A 21,053-nucleotide genomic window follows, 5' to 3' on the forward strand; every position below is an offset into this window, starting at 1 on the left:
CCTGTCAGGGAGTTGTGCAGAGCCACAAGGTCCCTCCTGAGCCTCCTTTTCTCAAGGCTGAGCCCCTTCCCCAGCTCCCTCAGCCCCTCCTGGTGCTCCACACCCTCCCCAGCTCCCTTCCCTTCCCTGGACTCTCTCCAGCCCTTCCAGATCTTGTTGGGAGGGGCTCAAAATCCACCCCCAGCCATGGAGGTGCCCCAGCAGTGCCAGCACAGGGGATGGGCACTGCCCTGGCCCTGCTGCTGCCCGAGTGCTGCCACAAGCCAGGTGCCATTGGCCTTCTTGGCCACCTGGGCGCATCTGGGCTCATGTTCAACCACATAAAATGCTTTAAGGATATTCCCAGGACCACTGCTGTGCACGGTTGTCGTTACTAGGAATGTCCTTGATAAGATTGGAGAAACCCACTGGGGTGCAAAATCACCAGGGTGCAGCAGCATCTCTAGAAATGGGCAGGGTGAGAACATCATTATTTCTGTGTTAATGCCAGAGCTGTAAAAATGTGCCATCAATCTGCTGAAGAAACACAGAAGATTAAAACAAAAACAATAAAATAGTGTTTGCTATGAAGCACAGCAGGAGAAAGGGAGGCTGAAAGTCTTACCGTGTAATTATAGACTCAGAGATAATTTTAAGCAAGGAAGGGGGTGTGCACACAGATCTATTAATGTGCAAATAAAGCCTTGTACAGAAGCATTTTTGACCATAAATGAAGAGCCATTTGTGGACCTGCAGATATAAATTTTTCTCGTATCTTCAAGGAGAAAGGGGCAAGTGGGACTTGTGGAAAATGAAGTGCTGAAAGGGATGTGGGGAAACTGAAAGTTCAGGAAGGAGGAGATGCAGGGGGAAAATTGGATATCTTCTATGGAGCTTTCACTTTTGCTTTCCCCTCTGCCTTTCCAGCTTCCCTCTCTCTAGTCATCACACTCTGCTCAAGTTTTGTATCTCTGGGAGGAACAGATTGGAAAGAGAGTAGGATTAGACTGGATATTAGGAAGAATTTATTTACTGTGAGGGTTGTGAGGCACAGGTTGCCCAGAGAAATTTTGGATTCCCCACCCCTGGAAGTGTTCAAGGCCAGGTTGGACAGGGCTTGGAGCAGCCTGGGATAGTGGAAATTGTCCCTGCCCATGGCAGGGGGTTGGCAGTTGATGGTTTTTAAGGTCCTTTCCCACCCAAACCTTTCCATAATTCTGTGATCTGGTCTCTACGGGAAGGACAGGACATTGGAAAAGAACCCATCAGCCCCTCCTCTGAGGTAAAGCAAGACTTGATTTTTTGGTTGCCTTTGACCATGAAGATTAAAGGAGGTATTAATGTGGACATCGGGATCATTATCTCAGTTCTTGTGTTCTTTAATCATCTGAGCAAGGAGACTCTTGATGCTTTGTAGAAATATCACTCTTACCCTGTTAGGACATAGCGATATTGAAAATCATCCCTGTGGGCAGCACTGCTACAGTGAACCGTAAAAACCCAGACATTGTTTTCAGATGGAAAGGGCAAGGATTTTTATTACTGCCTACAGATCATGTCTCCCTAGATTTTTTAAAAAGAAAATAACCATTACATGAAATGCATTTCTCTATAAACCAGGCAGAAAGATCACTTCATCTGGGAATGGGATGTGCAGGGAAGGAGTCATCCAAGTGGATGACTATGGAACCCGTATTCTCAGCAAACACGTGTGTCCTTTAAATGTCGTGCTTCTCTCCCTTCTGCATCTCTTCACACTCAAAGATTTTTGTATTTAAGGTCAGGAGTCATCTGGAGTGACCTGTCACAAAACAAAGGCAAGAGGAGGAATTTCACAGTTTTAAGGACCTGAGTTGTTGAGCTAGACCAGGCTGTTCCAGAAAGCCAACTTGCCTTGATATAAAGACTTGAGAAAGTGACCTTGTTATGTCCTGTGGTAAACTGACATCATGTTTTGAAACTTTGGAAGACAAAAATGGGAGTTTTGATCTTCCATCTGAATTTGCTCAGCTTTTCTGGCAGATATCCAACCCTGCTGTGAATCTTTCCGATAAATGGACGTGTGCAGTCGGATCAGAAATCTGTGCTCAGCTTGGTCAAAGACCTGGCATCAGGAAAGCTTCCAGCTTTTTTTCTGGATAAATTAAATTGAACTTCTATACTTTCTCATATCCAAGCACTCAAATGACATTTGAACAGTTAGAGAAATGCAGAGAAAATTACACAATAGCTATTGCAGTGTATTTGATCATATCTAGAACACGACTTTCACCATCACTCTTTTCCCCAAATTGGGGAAATTCTAATTTCTCACCCAGCATCCTGACAATCCAAAGATGATCTATCACTGTATCCTCATTGCTATTCCCAATTTTATGTACAGCACAGTCATAAAGGAATTGTATCTCCAGGTTAGGCATTAATACTTCTTGAAATGAGACACACAGAGCCCTTATGAAATTGCATAGAATCACATCAATTCTGCTGCTCAGTGTTGCATAAAATATTAGCAGCTCTGCTGTGTAGTTTTGCTATAACATATGCTGTATATTGCTGTAGAAAATCAAAAGGAAACTAATAGTTTTTTCTGGTCCTTGCTCTGAGATATGATTGCCTCCTGTTTCTGTTTTTAGAAAGTTAAAATTTAGCCTGAAAGCTAAAACCACAGATCAATAATATGCAAGATGTCTCCCGCCTTGTCTTCCACCACTGCAGGCTTGTGCTTTCAAACATCCCCCAATTCCCCCATCTCACCTGCTTTGGAGAGAAGTCATTTTCACCAATAACTCCAGCACCAAGTGACCTCAGGGCAGTAAATAGAGCATGCAGAGTTGTTGGTACCATGTAGAGCTGTTGGTATAACCTTGGCTGTGCTTAGGGGCAAGAGCAATCTGGAAATTTCACAGTGAAAATGGGGTCCTAAACCCAGACATTAATGTAACTGCTCCATAAATAATTGCTTAATGTCAAAATTCTCCCCTCCACTCTCTCCATATCCTTCAACATAGAGGGATAACAGGAGCTCTGGCACATCTTGTTTGGTTGACATAATGGGAAAATAATTCTGAACTCACCTGGCTGCTTTCAGAGCAAAGTCTTTTCACTGCTCTGTCTGGTATTGTGATGTCTCTGTAACGAAAAATGCAGAAAAAGATGGTGCATTTTTTCAGGAGTTAGACTTTAAAGGACTTGTTGCACTTAGAACCAAATGGCATCTCTTCTTACAACTTCTTACAACTAAATGCAAAAGAAACCTCATAGTGGCGTGAAAAAGTTAAAGAAACACCCAAAGCTGACAATTCTGGGTTTCTATTTGTCTCCATTCCTGCACAGAACGGAGGTAAAATAAAGATCTTTGCTTTTTAACAAAACTATTTCCATGACATCATCTGAAAGACTATGAGCTAGTCACAGATCAGACTTCTGACTTCAGGACTTTTAAATATGCTCAAGAAGTTTTCAATCACTCCAACACTGGACCCACATTTTGGAGCAAGGAAAATGGGTGCCAATCCCTCTGTTAAAGCTTTTGTGAGTGAAAAAAGAAAATTAATTGGAAGCTCTTCATTCCTGTGACACTTAAATTGATTATTTTTCCACAGAATAGTTGACTCCAATGCACAAGGTGGCAAGTTTCACACCTTGCCCTCCCAGAGATGAGGACAGAACACCACCAGGTGAGAACAAAAGGTGAGCTCTCAGAGACGTGAATTGCCATGATTTTATCCATGGTTATTTCCTGATAAGGTGGATATTTTTGTTCCAGAGCCATGACTAAGGTAAAATTTTTTTCAGACTCTGATCTTTCTCAAAGACCTTTACAAAGAAAGACCCTTTCAACCCAAACTATTCTGATTCCATGGTTCCATGATTCTATGACAAGAGGTCATCGTTAGTTAATTTTGTATACACAAATGCATTTCACTAAGGCACATAAATAAATTTTAACCCTTTACTTTCCTCAGTTGCAGAATAAATACTATTAAAACATTTGGGCTGATTGCAAACAAAGTGCAATCTTCAAGCAATAATGAGTGATTCTACAATTCTGCCTAAGTTATTTTTTTTCCCAGGAAAACCCTGACCACCAGTTCAGAGATCCCTGCATGAAGGAGGATATTATTGCTTTTGCTGTGTGCTTGTGCTAGTGGTTCAATGTGCTCAGAGAAAAAACCAAATATATATAATCACATTGGAGTTTTTCTAGCTTCAGCTTCCCATTCATTACTACTTTGTGGAATAGCAGATGCTCAGAAAACCAAAGCTTGATTCACATCTGTGTGTGAGGGAATCCAGAGCCAGCAAATCGTAGCACCCACATGATAAAGGAGAATTATAAGTTTATTTTCCAGACTTTGTCACCTGACCTTGGTCAGATTTGCAAAGGTTAACTTACACTGTCACATACATCTCTTGAAAATGTTGTTGTTCTTCCCCTTCCAAAAGCTTGGAAAGGGAATTCCATCCTCTTAATGTTTTTATTAAGATAAAACACTGCAAATGGATAACCTCTATCTGTCAGTGAATTGAGTATTTATTTGGACAGGTCTCACTTTTTGATAGGTTTGTGAGAAGTTTCCAAGGAAAATGCCCTGCTTTTAGTGCTAAGAGTAATTCATGTTTTCATCTCCCTGTCTTCTCTGAAATGCACTGCAGAAAGCTCTGTCAAGGATTAAGACTTCACTAAGCTGGATGTGGAACCTGAAATCACCCAAACCAGCACAAAGGCCATGTGTACATTTAGTTTTTATGGTAGGGGCCAACTGTAGCGCCAAGAGGGGCTCAAAATCTAGGTAATGACTGGATGTATCTTATCCTAAGATGACTCCATATCTCTTTTTATGCAACTACTCCATGGGGGAGCAAGGCATCCTTTAAAATGATCTTCAAGGAAAACCCTGGATCCTGGATGGTTCCTTCTCCTGTCCCCCTGCAACCGCTAAAGATATTTAACCCAAAGTCATTCTTTTTCCCCCCTAATCATTGCAGCTCCAGCAGCCCCAAGGGCATTGAGCAATGTAGAAATGACACTCAGGGAATCATGTTAGGCCAAGACACTCCATGGTTTCCCCATAAGGTCTTCCCATTATCTGGGGATTGTTCTCACGCTGCACAAGCGGCAAACTTGAAGCCACATCTGCTGTGCTGACCTTGCCTGAGGAGTGGACATTGTTTGAATGTTCTCTGAGTTAGAACACTCTGTGTAGCTCCTGCACTGAACTGGGAAGGAAATATTTTTCCCTATTTCCTGTGTCCTCTGTGAACTTTTCCATTGTGAAATATGTGCTGTATTGTTGGTTTTGTTGTTTTGTTGTTTTTTCCCCCCCTGAGGAATTGACTGGAAATCGATATTTTCCATCTGATACGCTCATTTAAAATTCACCCACAGGAACTCTGTGGTTTTTTAGCTGGTATAGGAACTTTAATTAAAAATAAAAACCAGTTCAACAGATGATGGAAAGAGGAGATTTGGGAATGCCATAATCACTGTTCATTGGCTAACATATCATTATTGCCATTGAAATGCCTCCTGCAAAAGGCTGTGGATGTCTCACTTTGAAACAAGCTGACGGCTGTAGGAAACCTAAAAGCAAAATATGTTGTTTTTTTTTTTAAAGCAGAGCAGGTTCTAAGTGACAAATGCACACCTCCAGCTTGTCACATTTCTAACACTCAGATGCTGTTGTGCCAGCAAGTTAGACACACACTTGCTAAAAGGCAAGCCTACTATGGGAAAATTGTTGTCTAAAATGAGGAAGCAGACAAATATTGGGTGAGCTCAGCCATTTCTTCCAGTTTTAGAAAAGCTTCACTCCGGAGGTTAAAACCACCAAATTCAGGGGTTCTCAATAGGATTTATCTTACCTAAATGAAATGTCTTTATGTAAGACACTGGATCTGATAGAGTCCTTGAGAAGCTGAATGAGGATGGAGAGAGAGGGGGAAACCTCCAGCCAGCAGCAAGGCTTCGCCTAGCTTAGGATACCACCAGTCACATCTTGGAGAGCATTCTTCTGCTCAAACCTTATGTTTGGTGGCAAGAACTGCAGAGTTACAATACCTAACTGAATGTTTCCTGACCCCTCAGCTGGTCCCTTCAGCCTCAAGAAAAGCATGGTTTCAAAGGAGATACTCAATGTCTGACTGACTCAGAGCAGAAGACATCAGTATACCCCATCCCTGGAAGTGTTCCAAGGCTAGGATGGATGGGGCTTGAAGCAACCTGGGATAGTGGAAGGTGTCCCTGCCTATGGCAGAGGGTGGAATGAGATGATCCATAAGGTCCCTTTCAACCCAGGCCATTCTGTGATTCTGTGATTCTGTGATCCTCTAATTCTCTGTGCCTTAAACTCTTCCCTTTCCATAGATTTGGTGTGTGGCTCTTGCTCACCAGGATCTTTACTATCTAGGCCACCTCTTCTAGCACTAACTACAGTTGTGCCCTTAAAAGAACGAAATAGGCTCTCTCTGCTCTCTTGGGGTGCAGCAGAGAGAGAAGATAATTGCTGCTGCCTTTCAAGTGTATCCTGGGAAGGTGAAAGCCTTCCAGATCCTCTCTGTGGAGATTCAAACTCTCCTGTGAGGCTCCACTAATGGCTTTGGCAGCAGGCAGCCTACGTGTTGGGGAGGCAGGGGAGAGCATCCTTTGTCCATTGTGCTGAAACAGTCTTTACACAGCAGGGATTAAATCTCCTCTGGATCAATGCAGGGTGGCAGGAAGGCCATCTGCAAGCCAAAGGAATTGGGCTATCTCCTGAAATGCAGAGGTTCATTTCCAGTTCCTGTTCCAAAAGCTATTTATACCTTTTTATCTGGTAACTTTTACAGGATTGATTATGAGATTATGGTCACACGGTGTCCTTCCTCTGCTCCACAAACAGGTAGGAAAGCCTGGAGCTAAGATATCAGCCTGTCCATGTTGGAGAGGCAAAAGTTGGAGCCAGCTTGGAGTTCAGACTCCAATTCTGTCTCCATCCAACTGCAAGAAATCTTTTGCTATTGTATTTTCCATGTGGCAACATTTGCTGGAATAAACCCAAGCTGCACTTAGAAGCTGGAAGAGATCACATGGACACAGGCTGCAGGAACAATTTTCTTTCCAAAGTAAACCCCTATGGAATGAAACTTGAGTTCCCAGTCATAGGAACTTTTTATACAGCGAGCTCTTGTAGAGTGGGAGACATGGAGACGTTGGGATGACATCTCCCATGCCTTTGTGACATGGATCTGCAGTCTCAAGGCTGCTGGATACACCACTCCTCCCTTGTGTTCCAGAACATTCCATTTCTCCTTCATTTGTCACATCAATGAAAGTTAAGCACCCATCAAACAAGTGTATCAGAGCAACACTGAACAGGACATCTGTGATCAAATCATGCTTTCAATGGGTTAATCTCGATACCTAAAGCTTTTAAACAAAGTTAAGTTCAAAAAAAACAAATAGTGAAATAAAATTTATGGACATTGTGATTCTGCTTTCTGGGAAAAACCAAACCAAACCAAAGTAAACCAAACTAAACCAACCCAACCCAAACCAGCCCAGACCAAACCAGACCAAACCAGTTTTGGGAAAGTTTCATTAACAGTTTCACAGGTCTAAAATGTTTGCTAGGATTTTGTGAGAAGTGTGCTCAAAGCCAAGCTTTAAAATGTATTAATTATTGATTTTATTCTGAATGTAGAGTCTTGACTGAGATCCAAAGTAACTTCCACATGAGGTCAGCAGTGTGTATATGTGGAAGGCACCTCTACCTTTGGGAGACTGGGAAAGAGTCCTGGAGCCACATGGAAGAAATGGACAATTATTTCCTTTTGAGCTTGAAAGGGGAATGGCTGGGGTGCTGTGGAGGAAAACTGAAGTGGAAGAAACCCTCTCATCCTATGCAGTGTGATGCCTGAAGAGCAAGGACCTGCTCACGCTGTGTTAAACTTTAAGGAGTGGGACCTGGTCATCCTCCCAAAGACCCTTTCCATAAGAAAATAAAAAGGTTGGAGTCAAGTATTAACCTCAGGAGAACAGCAGCTGTCACTCAGTAGAAATTTAAGAGCAAAAAATCTGAATTTCTTACTGATTTTATACAGAGGAGTGTACAGCAGCGAGGCTGGAGAGTAAACATAAATTTTGTTTCCAGAACAACTGTAGGCAATATCAGCATTGTATTTAGAATTATTTTATCTTTGGAGCACATAAAGATGATTTTTATCACAGATGTACTATGAGAATAATGTTGGCTGTATGAAACACAGTGTCTAGGGGACTGTTATCTTACTTATAAGGAGATGATGGTTTATCGTCAAATCCTAGTTCTTTGTGTTCTTAAAATTGTAAAGTGGATCATGTCTATCCCCATCACAAATGAAACAGGCTTGCATAAACAGCTTTAGATTAAAGGAGCCTGTTTAAGAGTATGTGTCAGAGTTTAGTCACAAATCAGAACTATTTGTTCCTGTAAAAAATTTATCAATTAACTAAAAAAAAAAAAAAAAAATAAAGTGTTTGAAAGTGTGAGAACTACTAAGTACCACCTCCAATTGTGAATTTATGCTGAACGCAATGTGAAAGCAGGAAAAAGGCATCTTATCACCAAACTGTCCTTGATTTTCACATCTATGTGTGCAGACCTATTTTTCTCTCACTCCAGAAAGATGACGACTCCACACTGAGGATGCGCGTGCTTGTTCAGATGGAAAAGCCAAAAATCGCTGGGGAAACAAACAAACAAACAAACAAACAAAAGGGCTGGCAGGAAGCCACAGGGATTGTTTACTCTGTCCTGTTCTGGGAGGTGTGACAGGCCTGTCCCCTTTCCAAGGGATTCCTCCCACTGCTGGTGCTCCAACTCCCCAGAGACACAGCTTTACCCAGAAGGGTTTTGTTGAGCCTCGGGGCAAACAGATTCTTGAGCTTAAGATTTTTGTTCATGTTTGACTTTATGACGTCCTTTCCAGTGACAGGAGCATAGTTTTACCAATTAAAGTAAGCTATGGAAGCCAGGAAGTGGGAAGGACTTCTTGTCCCCATGGCTCTCCCTGTCCCTGCTGAGGTATAACGATGTCAAACATAGCCGTGGTGCTGTGGCTCCCAAGGGGTGACTGTTTAAACAGCTGCAGGCTCCTGGGAAAGGCCATCCATAAAACTCATCTGCCACCATCTGACTGGAAATACTCAGAGCTGGCTGCCCACAGGCAGTGTGGGGTCTGGATGGGGCAAACAGGTCACGTGGAAAACTCCCAGCCCATGGCAGGGGGTTTGAATGAGATGGTCTTGAAGGTCTTTTCCCAGCCACACCATTCTATGATTCTATGATTCTATCTTGGATAGAATAATCTCAATAAAATATCAATAAAGTTAATATCATTTAAGATAATAAGTCCTGACTGGGTAAGACACACCCTCAAAAACTGCTGTTTTCTGCAGGTCTGTTTAAGTCCCCATGAAAATCAGACTACAAATATCACCTGCACTACACCTGCCCCTAAATGTCCACTTTACAGACCAGACTTGAGCTGGAGAAATAAATTGAGTTGACATTTCCCCTCTATAGTTATATATATATTTTTTTTCCCAGGCTTTTTGTCATAAAATGTGACCATTCCCTGCTCAAAACCTGCTTAGTACTGTGCTGCATGTCATGGGTGCAAACCATGCAGGATGCCCTAAGCCTCCCCAAGCATAGGAGCTGTCGGGAAAGGGTTTGTTATCCTAATTGTTGGATTGAGGAAATCCCTACTTTCTTCTCATTCCATTTAAAATGGATTCACAGCGTGGTGATGATCTGTGGATCACTGCCTGGTTCACAAATCTAAAGAGTAATAATAAAAACTCTCACTTTCTAAATTCAGTCTCCAGGCTTTAATTATTTATCCTCAGCTTGTCTAATGACAATAGACACCCGTTATAAATAAATATTCTGGTTGGGTTTTGCAGCAGAAGACCCTAAAGAGAGGTGTATTTTTTGAGAGAAAATTGACCCTCTGATGGTTGAAGCTGCCCTGCTACTTATTCAAGGCAGCAGATCAGATGTGATGGAACATCTTTATGAATGTCCTTTCTGACAGGTTAGTACAACCAACTAGCAAATGAATTTTTCTCTGTCATTAGCACTACCTCATCCATGTGCTGGTTAAGATAAAATTGAACATGTGTAAAACAATATTTTCATTAAAAAGAAATTCAGGTATATGAGCTTAGCTATTTGTGCAGTCCTATCCCATGCACCTTGTAGACAAGATCAAGCACATAATTTTCAGAAAGTCTGAGTCTGTGTCTATCAAGTGTCCCCACTTAATTCTAATATTAAAAAAAAAAAAAAAAAAAAAAAAAAAAAAAAAAAAAAAAAAAAAAAAAGAAAAGAAAAGAAAAGAAAAGAAAGGACCAGAAGAGAGACCATCCTGCTGGGTAAGGTAATAACAGCAAATAACCTTGACATCCAGAATAACAAGTAATTATCTTTTGTGTGGGAGATTATAGAGAGAAGGAGAAGAGTTTTTCCAAGTCTAGGAAGGGAAAAGGCAAAAAAAATTCTCAAGGAAACTTTGGAGGGTAAGCTGTAATGTTCCCAAAGTATCCATCAGATCTCTTCCACATTTCAATTAGCTCAGGCTGAGCCAGAGTCCAGTGCTCTCTCCTGAATGCATAGTTTAACACGCCAAGAGCTAAAAATTCATCTCAGCAGATAACTTAGGGCTAATATCAACAACAAAATAACTCTTCGGGATTTTAAAAATGTAGCCTGAAGCAAAATGCCATTTTCTCTTTCCCCTCTCTTTTATTCAGTGGAAATGCAAATCACTCCATCCATCAGTAACCACAAAGAACCAACCCTGGCTCAGAGGTATTCCACCACTTCCAGTCTATAATAGATAATTCAAACGAGAACTTCTTGGTTGGAAATTGTTCAAAACACCTACAACATTTTCAGTTCCCTCCCACTACCTTCTGCTCTTTGAGGGTCACCACAAAAATCTCAACTCAGCCTTGTTTCTCAGTCAGAAAACATTCCCACACAAGAATCAGGATGAGCACAGGAATTAAAAATGCAGGTGCTTTTGCCTCCAAATCATGGGTTTGATCTCTGCAGTTCCTTTCACATCACCATCTTTTGTGCAGATCCCAGGATTTCCTGGGTTTTGCTCGTGAAATTCCATCATTTTGCATCTGCCTCAGCAAGTCCTGGATGACACAACTCCTTTCCTGGTCACAAGAGCCAAAGGCAACCACTTTGGTTTGTGACTCATGGACCAGCTGTGGCTGCTGCTTGTGATGGAGTGGAAAAATCCTTTTCATCTTTGCTTGCATTTTAAGGGAAAAATACTTAAGAGAACGTAGGACTCAGGAGACCTGCTCCACCTGTATGTTCATGCCCTGTCTCCTCCTCTGTTGCGTGACCCCTTGCCAAATGCATCCCAAATCACCATTGAACTCAAATTTGTCTGTGGCACAGGGAAATGCAAAGCTTGAGTGGACTTGCTGGGTCACATCATTAAATAAATCAAAGCAGGAGCAATGTCTGAAGTCGTATTTACTGAGGATGTTTAAACTAACCCTCAAATCCTGCATAATTTGCCTTTTTCACCAATAGGTGGTGCCAATAATTTATGCATTCCCATCTGCTGGGCAGAGGACTTGAAGATCATTTATCTGTGCTGACTGTGAGCAGAACATCTGGAGGGAAGAGGTTTGACCCAGGAAACTGCTGGGAAAGGGAGTTTTGTTGAAGTATCCATGCCATAGAAGTGGAAAATGGTGAGGAGAAAACCTCATGGTTTAAGGCAAGAGTCATATGACTAAAGCAGAATCTTTCTCCTTTGCATGGTTCAGAACAAAAGTAAAGCTCTTCTTGGCAATGCAGACACCAATATGTGCACTACAGCACAAGATTTCAGATGTGAATCAGTCTTAGCCCTTCCTTTGGCACTCAGTCAACAGAAGTGTGTCAGGGAAGGCAGGAAGAGACACCAAGAGGGAATCTATCGATTCATTGAAAGGAAAAGCAATCAAAAAATATCCCTTTGACAAAGCCTTTTACGTTAAAACCCACAGCTGGCATTTCTGGTGGCACACAGGTCAATTTCAGCTGAACAACAAAATGCCAAGACTTACTTCTTCAGGTTGAATATCAAATTCCACATTTAAAATAATTGGTATTATTGTATTTTGATTATTTGTTATTTGGGATTTTTTTTTTTCATTTTGCATTTTGCTGGGTTAAATTCTTCTTGACCCCTTCCCATTATCATTTTGTGATCTTGGATGAATGTTAGAGTGGAATGAAATGTCACTAATTCCATAAAAGGTAAGATAACCTTTGGAAAACATTTAAGCAACTTAGATATATATATATTGTTTTTTTAAATTACCATATTTAAAGCCAACATATTAGATATTTGCTGGGAGAAGGAAGGACTGGATGATGCCAGCAGAAGTCTGAGTGCCAGAAAGCAGATTTTAGAAGCCAAACCCTTAACTTTAAATGTAAGTCTAGTTGGCTTTGAAAGACTTTATCATTATAGCTCACCATGAATAAGTTGAAAAAAATAATTTTTAAAATTATACCATTCCCTGGCATGAAGAGGCAAAAATTCAGTAGTTTCTTCACCAGCACTTGTCTGAATCACAAAAAAAGGAAAAAAAAAAAGAAAAAAGAAAAAAAAAATCAATTATTTTCTCTCTCCCAAACAGAAACCATCTCCTCCATAAACCTCTGACTTTTTAACTTAGAAATCCTGGGGGTTTTTTGCTGTCATCTCACAGAATTCTCTTTGTGTCTTCACTGCTGTTAATAAAAAAATCAGTGTCCTTGTTCTCATGCTGAATGTGGAGGGGAATGGAAAACTGTAATCTAAGCCCTGGACAAATTATATTTACTGTCTCAGTGCCTCAAATGTCAAACCTACAAAACAGAACAGTCTCTTTCGCTGTTGTTAATTACTACTAAAACAAGTTTTCCTACTCCCCACAGCTGAGCCACAGTGTGCCGGGCAGCTTTTGCCATTTTCATGTCAAATTCAAGGAAGATATAATTTTTGAAGTGAAATTGTACATTCCCAGTGAAAGGGGGAGTGGCTGCAGGGAAACAAGTTGTGACTCACAGCCACCAGTGCAAGAGTGTTTATCCAGTGAGGAAAAGGGTTGGAATTCTTGGACAATTCACAGCTAGGATGGGATAGGAGTGGAGGCATGAAAGACCTTGCAGTGATGATTAAATCAGTGTATCTCTTGTTTCTGACAGTAATAAATGGAAATCTGTAGGTGCCTGATCCATGTTATAAATATTTATTACCAGTTTTGAAATATATCAAAGAAGGGGATCTTCAAGGGATGGGGTCACGTCTCTGGATCATTGTTTGTCTTCTCCAGTCCTTTTCCTAAAGTCCCTGAAGTTAATCCATGCCCAAAAGTCATCAGTTCAGTATCAACCTCCTCATGCTCCTGTGGCCCTATAACCACATAAAGGTGAATTAATTGAAATGGAACCTTTTAACAGAGTTTTCCTTGCACACAGCCACAAGTCTGGCCCAGAGGTCATTGCTTGAATTAATTTTGGCTCCGGTGTATCGTGCTGACATGGTGCCCTTTCATGTGTTTACCTTTATTTTTAACTTATATATGAAAATACCGATAGTTCTATTAAATGTCCATTTGATTCAACCACAAGAGAAAATCATCTGAGTTAATACTGAATTATTTCTTTTGGGTATATTTAGTGAGGTTACACCTGCCGTGCCATTTCTTCAAATATTGATCTCTCTGCAGCTCCCAGAGGAGCTTCAAGTGAGAAAAGGAAGAAGAGGCTGAAGAGGCAGTTTTCACATATGTAAATTGACATCTTTTTTCACCAGAATGAAGAAAATCAGAGTAAAATTAAAGTCCATAGGAACATATGTTACAAAATCAAATTAGTCTCTCTAGCTCCTGCAGCAAATTATCTGTAAGAGGCTCATGAAAGAAGGAGGGAAGTCCTTACAAACTTGATTTAATTTCTTCCACAGAAAAACACAAATCATAAACTTGTTATTTTAAGTGCATCACAAAAGTAGTAAAATATATACGGACAAAGAATAACTTCTGCATCTCTAAATTTAGTAACTCAGTACCAACTCTGTTAAGCCTGTGATCCTTATCTAGAGCAACAGGAAGATTGAGGGCAACAGTCCCTTGTATTTTACCACCTCAGGGACTTTATACAAAGCAACAATGAGTTGTTGATAGGAGACAACACTAGAATCCAGTTTTGCAAAGTCACCCTGAAGTTGTATTTGTCCAGCGCTGAGCTCTTCATTTGTTTGTTTTCCCCTCCAAATAATGAGATGTGCCAGCTGCCTTCAGAAAGCCTGGGGCATCCCAATCCCTGCCCTGAGCAGCCCAACAAATCCTGCCTTCTGTGGCTACCTCGTGACTTCCAGCTGTCCTTGAGGTTCTGCCTGAGACATCCACTAAACGGTTTCTGATTTGCTCTTACAAATATGACATTTATGTAATACAAGTCTCTTCCAAACCCAGGAACTCTCGCTCTGGTGCCTGTTGTTATCATGTCCCATCCCCTTTGACCCGACAGGCTGAATCCACACCTATTTGCAATGGTAAAGACTGGGAGGAACTGTGGGAGTGAATCACAAGTTGTTTGCTGTCTCACTCTGGAATACCCAAGGCCATCATCCTGTTGAACCAAGCTATTTATTTTCTTCTGTGGGTGAATGTATTTCGATCAGTTAAAGTTGTTATTGAGATCTACAGACCAAAACACCATTTAAGGAATGGTCCTATAAACAAGGATTATGTCTGTGCAAGCACATCTATGAAATATAATCACTTCCATTTTTCAAACCTTACAAGTGCCCGGCTCTGCTTTATCACAATTTTCAGGAGTGTGAACACTTTGCTCTCTGTCACTTATCTGAGGAGAAGGTGCATGAATCCCTGTCTCCCATCAAGCAGTTATTTTCTATCCCTTGTCTTTTTGATCTGAGCTGCAAGGAACTGCTGGAAAATATCCACATGTTGGCTCAGAGCTTTTCAATTAAACATTCAGCAGGATAAAGATCGAATTTGCAGCCTCAGGACAGCAGCGCAGAGCAGTGTGCTGTGATCCTCTGGTAGATCACAGAATCATTTGGGTCAGAAAAAAATTTTAAACCCAACCGTTCCCCCAGCACTGCCAAGGCCACCACTGACCATGTCTCCAAGTGGCACATCCATGTCTTTTACACCCCTCCAGGAATGGGGACTCCAACACTGCCTTGTGCAGCTGTGCCAGGGCTGGACAACCCTTTCCATGAAGGAATTTTCCCTGATAGCCAATCTAAACCTCCCCTGGCACAACGTGAGGCCATTTCCTCTTGTTCTGTATTAGATTGGAGGGTGATGCGCCTGAAATTGGATCTTCTTCAGCAAACACGACCATGCTGGGGAGCCATGTAACATAAATCTAACTGGGCATCACTCATCTAACTGGAATTCTAATGCTGGTTTATCAGTAGAAGAAAGGCCTTGTATTGCAAAAAAAAAAACCCCCAAAACCAAAAAAACCAAATCCCACAGAATGTGATATTATTTTGTTAATAGTCTAAAAAAGGGGTTTTTTATCTTCATTTCATGAACACAAGAAATGCTAACACCCCCTTTATTTGTTTGAGGAAAACCAATCCAACCAAACAGTGAAAACCATCCTAAATGGAAGAGTTGTTTTTAGCTATGAAAGAAGTTACAGTGAAAACGTGGTACTTTTAGGACCTCTCAGAACAGAGGTGGTTTTAGGGGTAAGTATATTTATTCTATTGGTTGCTCAAAGAACACATCTCTCACTGGGCAAAGAAAACTGCCCTAGGATTTGTTTCCCTAGAAAGTGTAAATGTGTAGGAGAATAGATGAGATGTGAAATCCTAGAAAGACAATGCACATTTTGTGCTGGTCTCGTACACTCTGTTCTCAGCTTATGGAAGCAAAACGAAACCTCATTAAAAGGTCAGCTTGGAAAGAGAGGAAACAGGCCAGTTCTCAGGAGATATTTTTGTCAAATTTCCAAGCATCCAAATGCAGTCTGGTCTGAGAAAGGGCCCTGCTCAATATAATAAACTTCTAGAAAAGAACTGGTGGGTGAGAACCATGTCACTGCAAGTTTTTTGTTGCTCTTAGTGTCACACCATGGTTGCCCTGCCACCCTGCCAGACTTCACTCCCTCAGCACTCCCGGGTGCTTACCGCAGCTATTTCTGTTTGTCAGCCAAACCGCCACATTCTCCGTATTGGGTCGTTCTTCTGCCTTCCTTCCATTAAAATATTATCACTTATTTAGGAAAGCTGCCACTCGTCAGTCTTTGCACTGAAGAGCTCATGTTTTTGTGGGCACTGTCCAAGCAGGAGACAGGAGAGAGCCCAGCACACGCCTGGTTCCTCTCTATGGGCTCCTGGATTTGCTGAGGAGCAGAAGTGTTATCCCTTTGGAAAGGACATTTGGCACTCAAGCACCATTTCCTGTGAGAGACTGAATGGTCGATGTTTTCATGGCTTCAACAATGCTAAAATTATTGGAGGACTTTTGCCTGCTGTAGCAAACTGCAAAGAAAAGGCTGCTCATCTGTGACCGCTGAAGGACCCCTCCCCAGCCACGGCTCCTAACTGGGATTTGGACTGTGACAGGAACTGGGGACAAGATAAAGGGAATATTATTGTCCAGTCCCAGGTCTAGGGACAAGAACGCATCCAGAAATGATGTCGGAAGAGAGACTGGGATGCTGATGGCTCAAACAATCAGGGGAAAGCTGCAGATGTGCAGAGTACCCGAGGGTGAGCACAGCCCAGCTCAGGATACAGCTGGTGATGGTTGAGATAAGGAAAGAGGGGAAGCCTGTGAGGCAGGAACGGCTCCTTGTCCTTGTCAGTGAACCCAGCTGTGCTGACTGCCCCGCCCAGGAGGTGCTGGGACATTCACAGGTGGCCTGAAGGTGTTCACTCTGCTGAGGGGCCACAGTGGGCCATGATGGCCCCAGCTGCACTCATGCAATGGGCAGCTGCATCGGATTAGAAGGCGTCAAAGACTCCAGAAGTGTCCCCTGATGCACAACATCCCACCATCCAGGTGTCCCTGATCCACAACGTTCCACATCCAGGTGTCCCTGACCCACAACATTCCACATCCAGGTGCCCCTGACCCACAGCATCCCATCACCTAGCTGAAGCTCCCTGCCCCAGGGGAGGTTCCTGGGTGTTAGTACCTGACTGTTCACCTGAGTGACTACAAACCCAATAGATGAGGTGTTTTGGGGCTCTCTTTCACCATCTGATGGGTGCAGTCCATGACCAACAGACAGTGAAATTGCTCTAAGTCTCATCGTGGAGCCTATGGGTGATGAGATCTTTTTACTCCTTTTCTTCTCTTTCTCGTACATTTTGTTAAATGATATTTTTATGCTTTTATATTGCTGTTTATTATAGACAATAACAACCAAAATGGCTCCATAGCAGTTTTCCTGTGCAATCAGATTGTTCTGCAATAAACCCTGCATGTGTGTATTTACAAACACTTGTCATTCAGTGATATTTTTCTAATCTACTCTAAGGGATTTATTAACAAGAACCAGGGTTACCCCCACATTCTAGGGTGGGTTGTAACATCTCTCACAGGGTGAGATTTCTGCAACCAAGTTAAAGCACAGTATCTTAGCATGTGATGTATATAAGCAAAGATCAGGTTTTCTGAAGTTTGTAGACAGCTGGAAATGCAAATAGAAAAATGAATTCCAAAAGTCCCTGAGCTCCTTAGTTGTGTATTACTGGTCACATGCCATAAGAGTGTGTTAAATACCACAAAACCATATGGGGCTGAACAACATAAGTGTTCTCCTGAGGGAGACAGTAATCTCTCATCCTAACTGCTTCGCACTAAGCTGGGAGAGCAGGGTGGAAAATGAGAGCAGGATATCTTGGTCTGAGATCAGTGCACAGCTCACAGACTCAGAGGATTTTTTTCTGTTGGAGTAAAAGAGAGAGATAATATATACACCCTTGACTGAGAAAAATACCAAAATATGGAATGAGACAGATCAATGAGAAAACCAAAAAAGGAACAATCCATTTAAACATCAGGAAATGACACCAGCTGAGGCAGGGAGAAGGCTTGGTGACACAGATCCTTTCAAGCATCAGCATCTCAGACCAGAAATCTATATCGGTTTTAAAACACCAGGTTCCTCATAGCTAGCTCAAATTTCTGAGCAGAAGCAGAGTTCATGGGAAGACAAAACTCCCTTTAAAGGTTAAAGGAAGGAAGGGACACAGATTATTGCTTTCGTGCCCTGTTAAAATCTTTGCTGCTGCTGTTGAGAAAGAAGAAGAGAAACGTTAACCCTTCTCTTTTCTTGCCAGGAGGAGACATTGAACAGGAATCTGATAGGTCAAGGCCTGGCAAAATGCACCTACAGAATAGAGCAGTGCCTTGTGCTGCCCCGTCACTTCTCACCCACAGAATTCCCAGTGTATGCAAGGGGCTCCTTGCAGCTCTCTGCAGAGCTCTGCTGGGCGTGGGGAGAGCCGGATTTTCTCAGCCTGTCATGACCTGTGATTGCATTGGGTCAGTTTGCAGTCAGATACCAGAGTTAGTGCTCACACTCAGCACAGAAAAGACAAGGAGCCTTGGAATGAGTCCAGAGGAGGCCATGAAGACACTGTGAGTGCCATGGAGACAGGCTGAGAAGATTTGTGTGTTGTGCTCAACTTGGAGCAGGGAAGGGCCTGGTGAGACCTTATGGGTCCTTTCCAGTACCTAAAGGGGATACAGAAAAAATGAGGATGGAGTTTTAGCAGGGTCTGCTGCAATAGGGCAAAGGTTTTAAACTAAAAGAGGTTGGATTCAGGCAAGATAAAATGAAGAAAATTTTTAACAGTGAGGTGATGAAACACTGGCGCAGCTACTCAGAGAGGTGGTGGCTGCCCCATCCTTGGAGATATTCAAGGTCAGCTCGGACATGGCTCCAAGCAACCTGATCTAATTGAAGATACCCCTGCCCATGGCAGAAACTTGGACCAGACTGCCTCGAATGAACCCTTCCAACCCAAAGCATTCTATGATCCTATATTTAAACAAACAAACAAACAAACAAACAAACAAACAAACAAACAAACAAACCAACCACCCAAACCAAAAACCCACCCAAGAACACTGAAGCTTTGTCACATAGTTGCTTGCAAACCATTCCTGGGGCTGATTTTGAGGCGAGGGAAGTGGGTGAGGCAGAGTCTTTGACAGGGCAAAATGAACAGAGCTCTCAAGAGCAGCAGTTACCAGGTAGGAATCTGGTTTAGACCCCTTTAAAAAAACTCCTTGCTTTGCTGTGGATTGAAGCTTTTTCTAGCAAGTGAAACAGGCTGAGTGATACTCCAAGTGCCCCCTTACTGCTGTACCACCCTGGAGAGCCAAACTTGCTGGCATTCAGAGCACAATCATTGCTGCTGACAAAGACAAGACTGCTCAGCAAGTTACTGCCCTGAGTTCTTGGAGTACAAGTTTATAGCCCTTGTGTGATTTTGGGGGCTGCTACCCACTCTGAGAAGCAAGCACGGCTAAGCAGGTCTCCGAGCAGAGTTGTGATGCTCACACTGATCTTCTGGGGAATATCCTTCAGCCTTTCTGGTCTGCAGAAGTAGATTAGTCTCACTGATGCATTACACTTTTCCTTCCAAGCATCTTATACCATCCTGCACTGATGAAGAGATCCTTAAATTATCACGGAATGGTTTGTGTTGGAAGAAACCTCAGAGACCATCCAGTTCCAACCATCCCTGCCATGGGCAGGGACACCTTCCACTGTCCCACGGTGTTCAAAGCCCCATCCAACCTGGGATTGAACACTTTCAGGGATGGGGAAGCCACAGCTTCTCTGGGCACCCTGTGCTGGGGCCTCACCACTCTCACAGGGAAGACTTTTTTCCTAACATTTAATGTAATATTTTTTGGTTAAAATCATTCCTCCTTCTCCTATTGCTATTTGCCAGTATAAAAAGTCTCTCTCTCTTTTTTTATAGGTCCTCTTTAAGTACTGAGATGCCACAATAAGATCTCCCTGGAGCCCTTGTCTTCTCCAGGCTGAACAACTGCAGCTCTCAGCCTGTCTCTGTACATTTGCACAACAGATCTGGGCTGCATCCTAAGGTTACATTTAATAAGCTGACGTGGACTGAGGGCACAAACCCATGGGGAGAGTAGACAAAATTCTTGGCTGGTCCAGAGCTGTAAGTGCAAAGTTCCAGCAGTAGGTGATGATTGAGATACTTCACATCCTGATGACATTCCTCTGGGTTTATATGTCTGGCTCAAGCTGTCTCAGGTCTCCAACATCTGTGAAGTTTTGTGAAAAACTGGGGAAAAAAAATAAAGAGCGTTGTGTATTCTGCAGAACTAGAAGAGCATCTGCCTCAGGAAGAACCAGATTATGCTGAAAAAATATCTTGATAATGAGTGTCATTGCCCTGGATTCCAGTTTTGTCCCTGTGGGTCATCAGCTCCACCAGTGAATACTGGTGTTTCAAATGCTGGACATTTTCCAGATCCTCTGCATTCATGTGCAAGAGGGCAGGGACAACACAGTGAGGAATACCAATGAAATATAATGCCTGAGTGTGATGAGTAGTATGGATATATTTCACTCCCAGGACAGTTTTTTGACAAAATATATTTTACCCAGGAAGCCAAAATCATAAACCCCCCACTCTAAACCCAAGAAAATCTACATGCTGTTTTCTTAACTAGTGTAAGTCAGTGTTTATTCAGTAACAAAAGATTTGAGAATCTGGACCTCAATCAGGGGCTTTTGTTTTTCTAAAAAAGGAAACAGGAAACAAGATGCCAGGAATTAAAAATATATGCAAATAATGAAATTAATTATTTCTGTCAACAGCTGAGAATCGGCCCAGTGTTACATGCAGAAATCCTCAAACATATTACTCCAAAACTTTTTCCAAAACAAGATTGTTTTCACAGATACTATTGGAAATCCATGAGCGTGCACCAAGAAAAGCAGTTGCCTGATAAAGGGACGAGTGCTGCTGGCACAGCCCTGCCTGCGCAGAGCACATCTATT

Source organism: Hirundo rustica, chromosome 5, assembly GCF_015227805.2.
Source record: "Hirundo rustica isolate bHirRus1 chromosome 5, bHirRus1.pri.v3, whole genome shotgun sequence".
Lineage (NCBI taxonomy): Eukaryota > Metazoa > Chordata > Aves > Passeriformes > Hirundinidae > Hirundo > Hirundo rustica.